The sequence below is a fragment of the Arachis ipaensis genome, chromosome B6 (assembly GCF_059453495.1).
Source record: "Arachis ipaensis isolate K30076 ecotype BB chromosome B6, ASM5945349v1, whole genome shotgun sequence".
NCBI classification, from domain to species: Eukaryota; Viridiplantae; Streptophyta; class Magnoliopsida; order Fabales; family Fabaceae; genus Arachis; species Arachis ipaensis.
This window is the reverse complement of record NC_142441.1, coordinates 20475782-20492999: the sequence shown is the minus strand read 5'-3', so window position 1 is coordinate 20492999 and position 17218 is coordinate 20475782.

The following is a 17218-nucleotide window of genomic DNA, read 5'->3' as shown; positions in this document are numbered from 1 at the left end:
CAAAGAAGAAGAAAACAAAAGCTTCAAACGAGGTAAAAGTCATGTTCTTTAAATAGGTGGTGATTAAGTTTAATTTTCTTGTTAATATTTTTGCTAATATGTGAGTTTATTATTTTCAGTTAAGCCTCTTTGATACTGCATCAGTGGTGCGTCCAAATTCCAGCCAATATCACGGACATGTTATGAATTATCAGTTCAGGGAACCAACAGCAGGGGATAGTTTTTGGGTGTATAATTACAGAATATGGGTGTAAAGCTCAGATTTTTGGGTGTATTTCTGAATTTTCTTGTGTTTGGCATTTTACATTTATATATTTTCAGATGCTGTTGTTTATGTTATAAATGATTGTTTTGTTTAGTTTTTATGGTTTAAGGTTTAGGGTTTTAGGGTTTAGAATTTTAGGGTTTGGGGTTTAGGGTTTTAGATTTTAGGGTTTAGGGGTTAGGGTTTAGGGTTTAGAGTTTAGGGTTTAAGGTTTAGGGTTTAGGGTTTATGGGTTTAAGGTTTAGGATTTTAGGTATTTAGGGTATATATTGGGTTTATACGGGTCATATTTGGGTGCATAATTAAGGTTTTGGGTTTAAGATTTTAGGGTTTAGGGTTTTAGGATTTAGGGTTTATGGTTTAGGGTTTTAAGGTTTTAGGATTTTAGGGTTAGGGTTTAGGGTTTAGGGTTTTAGGGTTTAGGGTTTTAGGGTTTTAGCATTTAGGGTTTAGGGTTTAGGGTTTAAGATTTTGGGTTTAGGGTTTATGATTTTAGGTATTTAGGGTATATATTTGGGTGTATACAGGTTATATTTAGGTGCATAATTAATGTAATTCGGCGTATTAGTTGGTTTGGTGTTGTTTTCTTTTATTTTCTATGTACCTGTAATTTACAGCTTTTGAATACAGCATAGACAATTTATTTATGCAAACAAATTTTATAATACAAATGAATTAAATATTCCCAAAATTTACAAGTGTTCAAACTATTTCAAAACTACATAAAACTGAAGTCAATCATTGTCACTTTCAATATCATAAGAATCTATTTGACAATATGGACTCAACAAAGCTGTAGATGGATTCGACAATCTCATTGTTTCACTTCCCTTGATTGCTGCATCTCTTTCACGATTCATGTCATGAAAAAGAATTAGGGAAGCAAATTCAACTCTGAAGTGGTCGACCTCCGCCTACAGTTTGAAAGAATATTATTTGAATTAAATCTGTTAATTTAGAAAAGTAATAGAGAGTTATATCGTTTTAAATATAATTACCTGAGTCCAATTGTCCCACTCATACTTCCCCTTTTTAACGTTTTGAGGCTCGATTATTTCAAGCCATTTCATGACATAAATAGCGCAATCATAGCTGAAAACCAAAAATAATTTAGCAAATTAAAATAGGACAGCAATTGAAAACACAATTTTTCAGAGTGAGAGATCTGTACTCTGTTTTTTGGCCTGAATGTCAATGTAAGGAGGCTCAATTTCACGATCTTTTCTCTTGAGAGGTGCCCCGGCATATACCCTAATTCTCGAAATGACATACCCCTAAAAACAAAAAATAAAGCCGAATATAAGAAGGAATAAGTCTAATAAATCAATACACCGAAATGATAACAATATACACCTTACTTTGAATTGAAATGCACCTATAATTCAAAACGCAAAAAACATAATCAACTTACAATAAATTTATTTAGCTTCATTCTGTCTTTGGAGGGACACGTCTTGCGATAGGAGTCAAGTATATAAAATTTTTTCTTTCTTAAATCAGCCACCCACATCCACCAATGATTTGAATAGCAAACAGGTGCAAAAATCTAAAATATCTCCACATTCAACAGTGTTTTAGTTTAATTCATAGATAACCAAAGAATTGTGATAAGAAGTTTTAGAAATGAAAACTTACATATGGATGTGATGCTAATCTTTTCCGGTCCAAAAAGGGTATAAACATTAGGTAGTCTTCGATATTGAATGACTTTTTGGATTTCGGCTGTAAGAACTCCCCATTTGGATGATTTTCAATGGCCATGTTCTGCAGCATTTGTGAAACACCAAAAGAAATCTTTTAATACACCCAAAAGATAACAAAATGCACCCAAATTTTAATACATTATACCTTACCACAATATTAGGTGGGAGACAGTAAATTTATTTCTGGAATCTTTTAATATTTTCTTGATTGAGGATCAGGCACATAGTAGTGACAATCTAGAAAAACAAAATAGCTAAATTAGTTACATCAACCAATATTGCAGTCACATGTCATAACATAAACAGCTAAATTAATTAATCTTATTCTAATCTTACGTCAGCTTCAATATATGAAGTAGCTTTTAAAAATGCAAAGTGGACTCTTGACAACACCAACGGTTGTTGGGAGTTCATTGTGCAAAGTGAATCTTACTCATCAGTACCGTTGTCCGCGTATGTCCTGATACGTGTCGCCCAGAGGTAGCATTTTTCTTTCATTTCAGCCGATATTAAATTTCTCCTCGCAGGAGTTTTAAATTTGTCAAAAATCTGGCCCACGGTTTGCATTTTTGTTGGCGAACTTTTACCTTCTGAAAATCTGGTGTTGTCTTTTCTCCACTTTTTGCAATCTTTTCCACCAGCACATCTAATTCTTCTATTAGTATTGTGGTTTCTGGACTTTTTACCACCTGAGCTTCTGCTTGCCCCACCCCCTCTTGGGTCTGTGTTTCTTTTTGGCTTGAATCAGTCAAGGCAAGACTGAATAATGACAACGGTAATTCGTTAGGTACATAGGACGCCGTCCTGGCCATCATCAATAGTGCAGCAGCAGTCGCTTCAGGGGCTGGATCACTGCGTGTTGACATATATCATAGTATAAGAATAAGAATAAAAGAATGATATTAAAAATCAATTTCTATTTTGATGAACTTACATTTTAGATGGAGCTGGTGGCATTTTTGGTGTGCTTTCATCAACTTTTTGGGATTCTGGAGTGCTGTGGGGTTAGAGATAATGAATCAGGTTATAAAAAAAATCAATTACAGCTCAATTTTTAGGATATGTACCCAAATAAGATAACAATATACCCAAACAATAATGAAATGCACTCGAATATTTTTGCTCACCTCTCTGTTGGGGGGATGGTTCAAATGGTGTCACAGGGCTTATTGATGTTGTCTCTGATGAAGACAGGCATAGTTGAATTGGAACTCTAAACAAGTCGAAAATAAAATGTTAAGAAACCCTTTTAAAATAGATTATTAGAAGGATGAAATTTAGTTATAAAACTTACATATCAAGCGGTTGAGAGGATGGTCAAAAAATGATGATCTGTTGTTGAGGTGGGTCGCTCAACGATTCTTCTTCCCGATTGAACCTGAAATACACCCAAATAAGATAACAATGCACCTAAATAATCACCAAATACACCCGGAAAGGCTTTTTTTTTAGAACTTACGTTGTTGCATATTTTTATTTTTTTTCCTGCCTTTTTTTTCTTGAATAAAACATTAAAGAGCTCTTTGTTCTAAAAAAAATATATACAGAATTAGAAGAATATGGTAAAAAAAGAATTTAAAAAATGGTATAAGAAAAAGAAATTACATGGAATCCGAAGATTTGTTTACACTGCTTTGCTCCGTATGTCCTTGAAACAAAGGATCAGTCTCGGTTGCTAAGCTCACCTCCGGCATTCTAAGTATAGAATAAATATCATTTAGTAAATAATACTATTTAGTTAAATCAGGATATCAAGATTCTATCAATTAAAACAAGAATAATAATCAGCAACTAAAATACCTTAAAAAAGGTAATATACACCCAAATTCAACATACCCTTTTTGATGTTGTCTTAAAAATCCTTCTATTGTTTCAATTCCAATTTCAGTTATGACAGTCCATTTAAAAGTACATGTTAACGAAATATAGTTTTGATTATAGAGTCTAAGATAGGTTTAGAAAGTATCTTACCCATCATAGGAATGAATTTCTTCTTCTGAAGATGAATCCTCAATTATGTGCTTTCTTTTTTTAAATTGCGTCCTGAAAATAAAAAAATTATGAATCAGACAAATACAACAATATTGATGATGAGATACTCTCGAAGGCAGTGCATACTTTTTGGCGGCGGTGTGAGTTTTTTTGTTTGATTTTTGTTTTTTAATTGGCAAGGATTCTTCACTCTTGAAATTAAATGAGAAACCCTCTATTAATACATTAAATTTTGATAGAAACAAGAAAGAAAATGATGATTATTTCACAATCTTACTCATCAGTGGATTCACTTTTGGTTTATGAACTGGAATCCTCTAAAATCTGCTTCCTCTTTCTTGATTCCATTTGGAAAGCAAAAAATTATTAGCGAAAAACACCACAAAACTGACAAAATGCACCCAAAAATATTACTTACTTTTTGGCTGTCTTTTTTGGTTGTTTCCTTGTAGGTTCCTCTGAGTCTTCTTCTGACTCAGACTCAGAGAAAAAATCAACATCATTCTCCGATGAATCACTCTCAGACGAAGAACTTGGTTTCTTTTTTTTTTCTTCTTTCTTTTCTTTTTCTTTCATTTCTTTCAATTTCTTTTTTGTTTCTGCCATCTTGACAATACTCTGAAACACTAGAAATGTTAGTTTACAGCATCTACAAAAATAAAACACACACAAATTAGAGAAGGTATTATGTTTGCTTACCATATGACTATCTATCTCTGCTCTAATTCTTGCAACCAGCTGCTCTCTGTTCCAGTTGCTAACCCAGGGTACTCCGAATTTTTCCTCTCCTTTCTTGACCTTGTTTTTTGCGAGATGAAAATAGATTATCATCAAGGCATAGAGGCATCTGTCGACTAATTTTTTCTTTTTCAGACGGTAATTTGTAATGCTTTTAATGAGAAAATTCAGGATATAGGCTCCCCAGTTGCCTTCCGTTATTTTCTCTATCTAAAAACTGGAGCTATGTGCACAATAGATACTTTGGTTATTGTACTTGGCAACAAGAACGCCATCTGAATATAGAGGATGAAAATCCTCTTAAACACCAGCCGATCGTGTTCATTTTCGATACCGATACTCATCATCTCATCGGTCAGCTTCTTCAGAGCGTTGTCTGGAACCTTCTAAAAATGAGTTGGTTCTCTTCAGAAAGATTCTTATAACTCACTTTATCAGGAAATAAATCTCATACAAAAAAAAAAAATAATTTATTACTTGAAATGCACCCAATTATAGTCATATGCACCCAAATATCTCTTATATGCACCCAAATATCACTCATGTGCATCCAAATATAACTCATATGCACCAAATATCACTCATATGCACCCAAATATCACTCATGTGCACCCAAATTTATTACATGATTACATGAGATCATAATAAGATATTACAAAGAATATATTACAGGAAATGGGTTTTCTGTAATCAGTTACCTGATGCATTAAGGCCAAAGGCAACCCCTATTATTTTGGGTTTAATCTTAAAGGAACCATAGCTTGTTTCCAGCGTGTTTTTGCCTAATTTAAAGGATTTAGCAAACTCCTTTAATAGTTTGTGAGGCACATTCATTGGCGGGATGTTCATGAGTCCACCAAAACCTAATTCACGAACGATCTCTTTCTATGGCTCGCTCATCTTTTCAATTTTTTCGCTCAGTAGTCTGGTGGCACACTTTAAGTCCTTTGTTTGCTGTAAACAAAGCAAAATTAGAGCCATTTAAATAATCTATATTTGTATTAGGAAAAAATGACTTGTTCTAATATATATATATATATATATATATTCACTTACGTTGTATTTTTTTTCACCTTGGTTTTTGGTTGTCATTTTTACTGCAAGAAAAAAAAACATTGTCAATAGATAAAAATGCACCCAAATACCAGAGATATACACCCAAAAATCAGTCACTTGCACCCAAATACTTGTCACATACACCCAAATCCAGTCCTATAAACATTTTATTTTTTCAATTAAATGAAACTAAATGAGTTCAAAATCATATTCAACTCAACTAAGCAAGTAAAATCATAAATTAAACGAGTTCAGAATGATATTTAAGTTCAAAATGTCACTAGAAGCACCAGTTACATTCAATATAATATACACCCAGAAATATGTTATACAGAGTTTATATGTATACAAACCTACTTAAAAAACATCCAAACATTCATAAAACAGAGTTTATATGTATACACTCAAAAATCATTTGACTAGAAGTAAGTAAAATAGCGTAAACGACTTGAAGAGTTTTATTAGAACAGTAATATGAGATCTACACTAAGAACAGTGAAACAGAGAGAGAAACACGATGATATAGTGCTTCGATTTCCAAATTAGAAACAAAAATTTGAAAAACCAAGAAGAAAAATGAAACAGTACCTTGTATAATGTTTGTTCGTCTTTTTTGGTGTTTTTTTTATGGAGATTTGAATGTTTCCTTCTTGATTTGTTCTACTTTTCACAAAGAGTTGGACAGTTTCTTCAGAGCATTCTTTTGTTTCGAATGTGGCTTGAATCTCGAGGAAATGGGTATTGATTGAGGAAGAAGAGGAAGAGACTTTCATTATTAGCGCGCTTTGAAAAAACAAAACGGTTGATTAAGGCACATGGTTTTTACATTCGAGTGTGGGGAGTGTGGTGCGTGTCATTTTTGTTGGGCTTAGGCCAACTTGTAGGACTTGTAAGGCAAAAAGACTTGTATGTGTAGCAGGCCTTTTTTTTTTTATTATCTGGTCCTTCAAAATCCTGAAAAAAACTCCATCATTAATTATTGTGTTAGTGTCTTATATTAGTTTATACTATATTTTAGAGTGAATATCTAACTTGATCCCTGATAATTATCTCGAAAGGACTACGAGGTCCCAAATAAAAAAAAAATACTTTTTTCGACCCTTGATCTTTATTTTTATGGGACTGATTAGTTCCTGTGCCAAAAAAAAATATTGACATAAAAACTAATCAGCCTTATAAAAATAAAGATTAGGAGCTAAAAAAGATATTTTTTTATTAAACGTTTAGGATTTTTTTTCTATATTTTTATAGTCTGTTCCTTATTTCCTGTTTCCTTTTTTTTCTTTTATTTATTTACTTTTTTAGTCTCTTTTCGGTCAAAGAGAGTTTGAGTATATATAAAAAAAAACAAGAGAGAGTGTGCTTGCACCGATATCCAAAACACATTCAATATAATATTGGTGCTTGAAAAAAAAAAGGAATTGTGTTGTTATCCAAAAAAAAAAAATTCAATGCAAAAAAAAAAAAAAATATATATATATATATATATATATATATATATACTTTCAGTTTTTTTCATAGTCTTATTTTATTTTATTTTGATTTGATCTTTATTTTCACTTTGATATATTTTGGTATCTTCTTTTATTGTCTTCATTATATTTGTGTTTCTATTTTATTATTAGTTGATTGAGTTCCTCTATATTTTTATTTGGTTTTTAAAATATAACAACTAAATAATTTTTAAGAGTGATAAAAGACGAGTGATTAGTTCAGCAGAGGATAAAAATTAATTTTGAGAGTAAACACGAGTGTCCATCATCAAGTAAAATATGTGAGAAAATGATTGTAAGATTCTTTCTATAACATTTTTGCAGGTTTATTGTTATGGCAAACCACTCAAAAAATACTCTAGTTGTTATGGAGATGATGCAAAGGGTCATTCAACACTTAACTAATCGCTTAAATGAATTGGAGGAAGGGAGGCAGCGCAGTAGGTGACACAGACATTATCCAAGAACACTAAACATGGAACTTTCAGGACTCACCGTCAGAATTATGTCCATTCTGATGAAGACTCTCATGGAACTACAACACCTCGACACGAAGGGAGAAACGATCCTGAAGTTTATTTAGAACGAGAACGTAAGGTGGAAATAATTTTTTCTTGTCATAATTATTCAGAGGCAAAGAAGGTTCGCTTGTCAGCAGTTGCGTTTTCTAATTATGTCTTGCTTTGGTGGGATGAACTAGTAAAGATAAGGAGGTGGAATGACGATCACCCTATAGAGACTTGGGATCATATGAGGCACCTCATGAAGAATAGATTTGTGCCTTCGTACTACTACAGAAAAGTGCATCAGAAGTTACACCGGTTGACTAAAGGCTCCAAGTCCGTTGAAGACTACCATAAAAAAATGAAGATGCTTATGATCACTGCCAACATAGAAGAGGATACCGAGATTACTATGGCATGATTTATAGGTGGTTTGAATAGAGTTATTACTGATGTGGTGGAGTTACATCATTATGTAGAGATAGAGGATTTAGTCAGTATGGCCATGAACACTACAAGAAAAATATTGAGTACCATTGGATTTAGCATTGCACATTAGCGTCCGCTTTACCAACGGATTTATGGATGGTTTTATGTGAAATTCGTCAGGTCAAATCGTTACCGACAGATTTTCGTTTCCGACGTAAATTCACCGGTAATAGTTGGAGGAAAAATAGAAAAAATAGGTGCAAAATATAGCATAGAATTTACCGAAAAAAATCCGCTAGTAAACCCAATTTAGTAGAACGCTGCATTTTGGTGACTGCAATGCGTTACCGACTTACCGGCGAATTTTCGTTTCCAACGATAACGAGCCCTAAAATTTAAAGCGCGAACCCTCTCCCCCTTCATTTCAAAATCTCCTCTCTCTCTCTCTCTCTCTCTCTAACCCTCTCCTATTCTCGCCACTCCATCAGCCCCGCTGCCGCTGGCCCCTCCTACCGCCGCCTCCTCTCCCCCTCACCGAAACTACCACGTCCCTCCTCTGCCCTCCGTTAGTCGCGACTCTCTCTCTCTCTCTCTCTCTCTCTCTCTCTCTCTCTCTCTCTCTCTCTCTCTCTCTCTCCTATGACACCGTCGCCGTCCAGCATCGCGCCATCGCTGTCCATCACCGCCACTGTATCTACCTCCCCTGAGTTCTTCCTCTGTTCGCTCCTCAGGTTCCATGGTCACTTTTTTTTTGTTTAAGTTAATTTAGAATTTAGTTATATGTTAATTTAGAATTTAGGATTTGATTATTATAAGCTAATTTAAAATTTAGGGTTAAGTTAATTTAGGATTTAGGATTTAGTTATATGTTAACTTAGGATTTAGGATTTGATTATTATATGTTAATTTAGGAAGAATTTTTTATTTAAATAAATTAAATAAATATTTTATTTACTGAAATAAATAATTATAAAAATTATTACGAAAATTCGTCCCCTAGTCTTATCTCATTTACAGTGTAAACGAGATACGTTAAGACAAATTTTGCACTGCTATAAAAGGATGTGCAACCCTTGCATTCTTCACAAATATTTGATATCGTCTTTTCCTCTGTTTTTCTTCCAAAAAATAGGCTAAAATGTCCAGTAGTAGCGGATATGTGGTTGTCTGTGTGTATTCCAATTGTCACTGTCAATTGTCGCATGAGAAACAGTGACAATGGGATGATATTTGAGTGTCAGAATCCGTTACTTTTGCACACTCGGCGCGTAAGTTCGTTGTCTGAGTTGAAGAGTTTGATATTGAGCAATCTAGGTGGCATAGGGAGAAGAGATATCGAAAGGGTGGGCTATAGGTTGCTAGCACCGTTAGGTAATGGAGTTTTTGGTTTCGACTGTTTCGGCTCCATGCCGACGAGCATGTGAGAGTCATGTTTGACATCCGTGGAAAAATCATGGCAGAACAAGTGATAGAGCTTTTCGCCGAGGTTGGTGATGTTGGTGGTGATTGTTCTGTATACTCAATCTTTGTGCAGATGACCCACCTCTCACACCACGACCAATTCATGTTGTCATCCAAGTGGAAGACATGGAGGTGGGTGATGAAGACTCCGACGAAGAGTACATTGCGGATAGCAATGATAGTGATTCCTCTGAAAATAATGATGAGGAGAAGTTTCTACCGGAGACGCTCGTTGAGACAGCGGTGCGCTATTTTTGCCTCCCCCCTCACCCGATTCCGGCGCTATCCGATGTACCAAGTCACTATCATACACTGGATCTGGATGCCATGCATGAGAAATCTCTGTTTTTCAACACCGGGAAAGAGGATTACAACCTAGACGGTGGTAGAATTTTGGGTCAGCCACAGATTCAAATGCAGAGATGCAGTAATACAAGGTATGAAGAACTAGAGTATTCGCAAAAGTGCTGAGTATTGAGTGGTCGAAAAGGACCGATTGAAGTATCACGTACATTGCCATTAAGCTGCAAATGGATGTCCATGGAGCCTCCATGTTACCCTTCGACAGAACCTTAGATACTGGTGAGTTCAAGTTTAATTGTGGTGTACTTACTTATTTATGGTTGCTATATATTGAGTAGTTTCCAACAATGAATGTTTCATTTCGTTAGGGAGCACCAGAGGGTTGGTGGAGCACATACTTGTTTAGTAGTGGTAGCCAACGCAGATGGACCAAGTTGTTCGACTTGTCCGTCATCAGGTACCCTCCGATCAGTAACAAGATGTAACACCTCGCATACTGTCAGAGTGTCTCCGGGTCGTCTGTCGGTGGCATATGGCGGACACGGTCCCGCAGCCATACAGGCTTCAGTGAGAATGACTCCTTCCTCTACGATGCCTGCTATGTCACCACCGGAGGCCTGGCATTGAGCAGTTGCTCCACCAATTCCCACGTTTCCGGTGCCGTACCACTTGCAGAAGTCACGGAAGCACTTCCCAATTGGCTCCCCATGTGCACGTAGCCCAAGATGGTACGCCACGTCCTGCAGAGTGATAGTGGCCTCATCTCACAGCAGATGGAATGTGTGAGTCTCCGGATGCTATCAATCTACGAATGTCGTGATCAGAGAGTTGTCGAATACGAAATCCCTGAGAAGCACCGTGTCGCCAAATTCAGCTTCCCTCAGATACGGGACGATGACGTCAAGTGGTGGAAGTGTGTGACTCACTCAATGGAACAGGAGTAGGCAAGGCCTCTGACAAAGAAAAATATTTCAAAATTAATAAAAATTAAAAATTTCTATGTATGCATTTGCTTAATATAGCAAACTGGCTTAAATATTGTATACATATCAAACTAGCTTAAATATTAAAAAGTAAAAAGTTCTATGTTTTATGTGAAATTAAAACATTCAGTAAAGTAATCATAATCAACTTATCAAACTCTAAGTTAATAATTACTAATTACTACATTAACAATTATTACATTAATAATTACTACATTAACAACTACTCCAGCATTTAAACTCTAAATTAATAATTACTACGTTAACAATCTAGTTCCCAAGAAACGATAACCACGTTTCTAGAATTAATAATTACTATCCGTGATCTTTTTCTAATGATACAAATTATATTCTAGTTCTTGACAAGTATCCTAATCGTGGCTATACATACATGGAATTACATAAACGTCAAGATAATAACACTAACCGCAATGTCAGCCATAGTTATCAGAACCGAACCGATAATCAACCCAGTGAGACTACTGGGTCACCGGGTCACTGGTTCAACTGTTGGGTCACAGGTTGAACCGGTTGACTCGGTTATAATTAAATAATTATATAAAATTTAATTTTTTTATATACAAAATTAAGTTATTTTAATATTTTAATAATTTATTAATTAATTATATTAATCAAATATATATTGAAAAAGAGTTAATATTAATAAATATTATATAATTATCAATAACAAAAATATGGTATGACTAATAAAAATATTTTTGTTTATCTTTTTAATTTAAAGAATATTTAACAACATTTAATATTTTTAATAATTATATAAAATTAAAAAAAATTAATTTAAGTGAGTAAATATAAAATAAAAAATTAATTAAATTAAATATAAAATTATTTATTAGAATAAAAAGACAAAAGTGTAAGGAGATTTTAAATTTTACATGAGTAAAAGAGTTAATAAGATAAAGTTATTAATTAGGATATGTTTAAGAAGTTATAATATATTTATAAAAAGGCAATTATAAAATCAGAAAGCATGTTGGCCTGGTGGTTGACAGTATCTTTTGTTCTCGCGCTTTCAAACAAAAACTTAAATAATTACTGATGTCCCGCTCGCGTGCATCTGCGCGCGCCATGTTTGTCTTACTCCATAATATGGTCGAAAAGGGGCTCGCGTGCATCTGCGCGCGCCATGTTCATCTTACTCGATAATATGGTCGGAAAGGGGTAGAAGAGAAGAGAATGTGGTTGAAAAGTTCGAAATGAGGCCCAGAACCACGCTCGTCGACAAGCCTTATCTCGTTTATATTGTAAACAAGACAAGCGTAAACGTATCTCGTTTACACTATAAACGAGATAAGACTGGGAGACAGATTTTCATAATAATTAGTATTTATTTCAGTGAATAAAATATTTATTTAATTTATTTAAATAAAAAATCTAATTTAGGATTTAGGGTTAAATTTATTTAAAATTTAGGATTTAGTTATATGTTAATTTAGGATTTAGGATTTAGTTATATGTTAATTTAAGATTTAGGATTTGGTTATCATATGCTAATTTAGAATTTAGGCTAAAGTTAATTTAGGATTTAGGAATTATTTATATGTTAATTTAGGATTTAAGATTTGGTTACTATATGCTACTTTAGAATTTAGGAGTAAGTTAAGCTTGATATCAATAATTAAGATGCACTTTCAAATAAATTTACATGAGTATAAATTGCTTCAAATTTAGCATTATGATTCTAAATAGAGATAGATATATATATATGCTAAGTAAAAGTGCGTGCTATATGTACAACATGATATATATATATAATATGAATTTAAGTATGAAAACAAAGTGAACTTGGAATAAAAAGATAGATGGTGATGGAGATATAAAGTTTCTTCATATGGCTTTCAAACAAAAACTTAAATATAAAAAGTATGCACTTTTCTAAAGTTGTTTAGTTATAGTGATTTTTGAATTTTTCAAAGGTTAAGTGTGATAGTACATTCACAAGAGAAAAATGTTTATTGTATACTTTTATTTATATATAATAACTTCTATGAATTAATTAAAATATTGTCTTTTCAATGTATAAATAAGTTAATATATTCTGCTAGAAATATTGTGAATTTAATTAAATTTTGAGTGATGCTGTAGATTGAGATTTGTTGGATTTGTGAGAACTATAAAAGTAGATATATATCCAATTTTAGAGAGGTTACGTTAAATTTTTTTTTTTGAAATGATGTAAATATTGAAGAAATTGTGATTAAGTATTAAATAAGCAGTGATAGGTAAATTATTATTAAAGTTCAATTATTCATCAACAGAAGCGTGAAGTGATGTGAGGTGATGCACATTAAAAAAATTATACACTTAATCTTTTGCAGTAGAACTACAAAACAGTGAGTATTCACGAAATAAATAAAGTTTATTGCTGATCCCAACAGGAAACTCCGCAATTGTATTTCAACTCACTTATATAGATTACGAAAATGACTACATATAAAGCATTTTAGGACTAAAACCCCAAAGTGGTCCCTGAGATTGGGCGAGTTACCCATACTTGTCCCTAACTTTCAAAATTCACTAAAAGTATCCCTGACATTTTGCTCCGGGACCCATAGTTGCCCTTCAACCCTTTCCGGTGCCAAGTCAGCAAACGGAGGGGTGATCTGGCACCACCAATGCCACGCTGGAGCCAAGCGAAATGACACAGTATCGATTTGGCGCCCAATGAAGAAGTAAACGACGTCGTTCATAAGCTCCATCCCTTGAAAACGGTTTGCCTTCAGTCCCATATTTGTTTGAACACTCTCACACTTCCTCTCCTCTCCTCCACGCTCAGTCTTCGTCTTCTCATTCTCCCATCAATGGCAGCAACCTAGCTTCGTCTTCCCCATCTCCTCCACTGACACACGTCGTTTGAAGAGTTTGGTGTTCCTTAGTCAAGTGGTTTCTCTGTCTTCTGCGTTGTTGAAGGTATGTGTTGGTTGAAATAATTTTTGAATTTATTTCATGAATCAAATTATGATGAAGGTGTATGATTGTCTTGTTACTGTGTTGGGTTGTCCTAGAGTTTCATGGCTGCATTACCTTAAAGGATTGTGTTTAAGAATTTTTGTTAGGGCAAAGGGTTTGATGTGTATATGCTCTGTTTTTTGGCAATAAAACAGAGGTTTTTTCAATAGTGGGTTAATGCATGGTGGTGACTGTGATATTAATGTATAGGGATTTTAATCGATGTTGAAGTCGTGTGATATGATGGTGTGAGTTTTAATGGTTTTGATTTGTTGGTGCAGATGGATGTGTTGTTGGATATAATGTTTCATCATGGAGGAAACTTTGAGAAAGATGATGAAGGAAAACTGAGATATACCCCTGATAACTTAACCTGCCTAGGTGATCTGGATGAGGATACCTTGGACATTTTCTTCATAAGGAATTATTACAAGGAGTTAGGCTATGACAAGATCCTTCATTGTTGGTGGCTAGTTCCCGGGAGGACGTTAGAAACTGGATTAAGGAATCTAAACAGTGACAATGAGCTTAGAGAGATGTGTTTCCTTGCTCACAAGAATAATGGATTGGTGGATGTGTATTTTGAACATGGGGTGTCATCTCCAGATTATTTACAAGATGAGGAGGAAAAGGCTGGCATGGATGCAAAAGAAGAAGGTGCCATGGTCACTCCTAATGACAAAGTGAGGAACCCCAACAGTGAATCCCCCCAAGACAAGGCAACACCTGTCAACACCATTGACATCCCGAACCCTCAAATTAATCCAACTCCTCCTAGTAATCCAACACCTCTAACTATGCCAGAATCTGTCACGAATCCAAAACCTCCAAGTCAGGAGAAGCCTCTTCCCAATCCAAATGATCAATCACAGGCAAAGCCTGCTACTTATCAAAAGCCAAAACCTCCCACTAATCCACAGCCGAAGCCTCCTACTAATCAATTTGCAAAGCCTCCTACTAATCCACAGCCGAAGCCTCCTACACATCAAAAGCCAAAGCCTCCTACTACTTCAAAGTCGAAGCCTCCTACCAAGCCAATTCTCCCCAAAAGTGTGCCAACTGCAACATCCAACTCCACACTAAAATCCACCTTGAAGAAGAAAACGACAACAACCACCCCTAATTTTAGGCCTTGTACGAGGAGTGTTGCTAAGGGAAAGGCGGTGTTGCAAGCAGGACAGGAGGGAGGTGATGCACTATGGTCTGATTCATATGATAGTGACGAAGATAGTTTGTATGAGCCAAGGATCGAAGATAGTTCTTCGTCTGATGATGATGATTATGATAATGATGTTTGTAAGGCTAAGACTATTAAGGAAGACATCAATTTTAAACATTCTCCTGCTGCTGCGTTTGCTAAGGATAAAGAGCAAGTTATGAGTGAGGATGATGCATTTGTTGAGGAGGTCTCAGATGGGGATGTGGACCTAGGCTTTGTGGGTGGAACAGGGGATGATGCATATAATGCATATGATCCAGGGGCTGACTCAGACGGGGCAAATTCATGGCATTCTGAAGAAATGAAAACTCCCCCCAATTCAGAGGATGAGGGGGCAGATGAGGAGTCCGAAGATTTTTGTCCTGTGTTCAGAGAAGGTATAAGGTTTGGAGAACTGCAAATGGAAGTTGGCATGAAATTCAACACAAAATGGGACTTTAAGGAGGCTGTAAGGGAGTTCACAATCCAAGAGGGTAGACGGATTAGGTTCAGGAAAAATGACAACGTGAGGATGAGGGCTACATGTCAGGTGAAAGGATGTCTATGGGTGGTGTATGCATCAAGGGATCATGAAGATACTTGTTGGCAAATAAAGACATTCCTTAATGATCACACATGCTCAAGGGAAGATAAGAACAGGGCAGCTAACAGAAATTGGGTGGCGAGTAAACTAGTCAAGAAGGTTAGGAAGTACCCCAATTTTAAGCATTTTGATGCAGCCACTTACTTCAAGTCAAGGTTTGACTTGACCTTGAACAAGAACTCAATATCAAGGGCCCTCTTTGATGCACGTAATGCTGTGTTTGGGGATGAAAAGGAACAATACAAAAAGCTGAGGGATTATGGTCTTACACTTCTCAAGACTAACCCTGGATCAACAGTTGAAATTTGTTGCACTCCCCAACCTGAGTCTGATCCAGTATTTGATAAAATGTATGTGTGCTTGAGTGGTTGCAAGAGTGGTTTCAAAGCCGGATGCCGACCGTTGATTGGACTGGACGGTGCTTTCTTGAAAACTCAATTTGGTGGACAAATTCTATCGGCAGTGGGTCAGGATGCTAATCACCATATCTACATCATAGCGTGGGCAATTGTTGGAGTAGAAAACAAAGAGAATTGGAAGTGGTTTCTTGAGTTGTTACATCAGGACCTTGGAGACTATAGGCAAAATGGGTGGTGCTTTATCTCTGACATGCAGAAGGTATTCTCTAATTCATGAGTATCTTAGAAAATAGTGGAATGTTAGTCATGAGTGGATATGAAAATTGCATGCTTTGTTATATGTTTACTAGAAAATTGCATGGTTTGTTATATGAAAATATCAGGGAATTGTATGGATTGTGTATATTATTAGTTATGAGTAGAGATGAAAACTGTCTGCTGTTTATATGCTGAACTTTAATAATGAGGATGAGCCCCGATAGATATGATGGACTTATATCAGTATCGTTTCTCAAAAACAGGGACTATTATGTGTAAATTGATAAAAGTCAGGGACTATTATGTATAAATTGTTATAAGTCAGGGACTGTTATGGTGAGCGTCAATGAAAGTCATGCTCTATTATGGTGATATGGTATGTGGTTTTGTACACAGGGTTTGTTGCCGGCAATGGAAGAGGTGATGCCCCGTGTTCATCACCGCTTTTGTGTTTGGCACTTGTGGCAGAATTTTAACAAGCAATGGAAGGATTTACAACTAAGATCCTTGCTGTGGGAGTGTGCACGAGCCACCACGTATGAAGAGTTCAGAGATAATATGAACAAGATCAAGATTATCAACGAGGATGCATGGGCGTATCTATCAAAGTGGGGAGGAGAACAATGGACCAGGAGTCAATTCAGTCACAGGTCTAAATTGGATAGCATATGTAATAATGCGTGCGAGGTATTCAACTCAAAAATTAAAGAGGCCAGGGCCAAGCCAATCATTACTTTGCTTGAAGGTGTGAGAATGTTTGTCATGAGAACAATAGCTAAGAACAAGGTAAAATTAGCTAATCATGTGGGTAAGTTACCGCCAGTAATTCACAGTCGTCTGGAGAAAGTGAGACAAGAGTCAAAACATTGGCACCCAATATGGACAGGTGATACTGGTTATGAG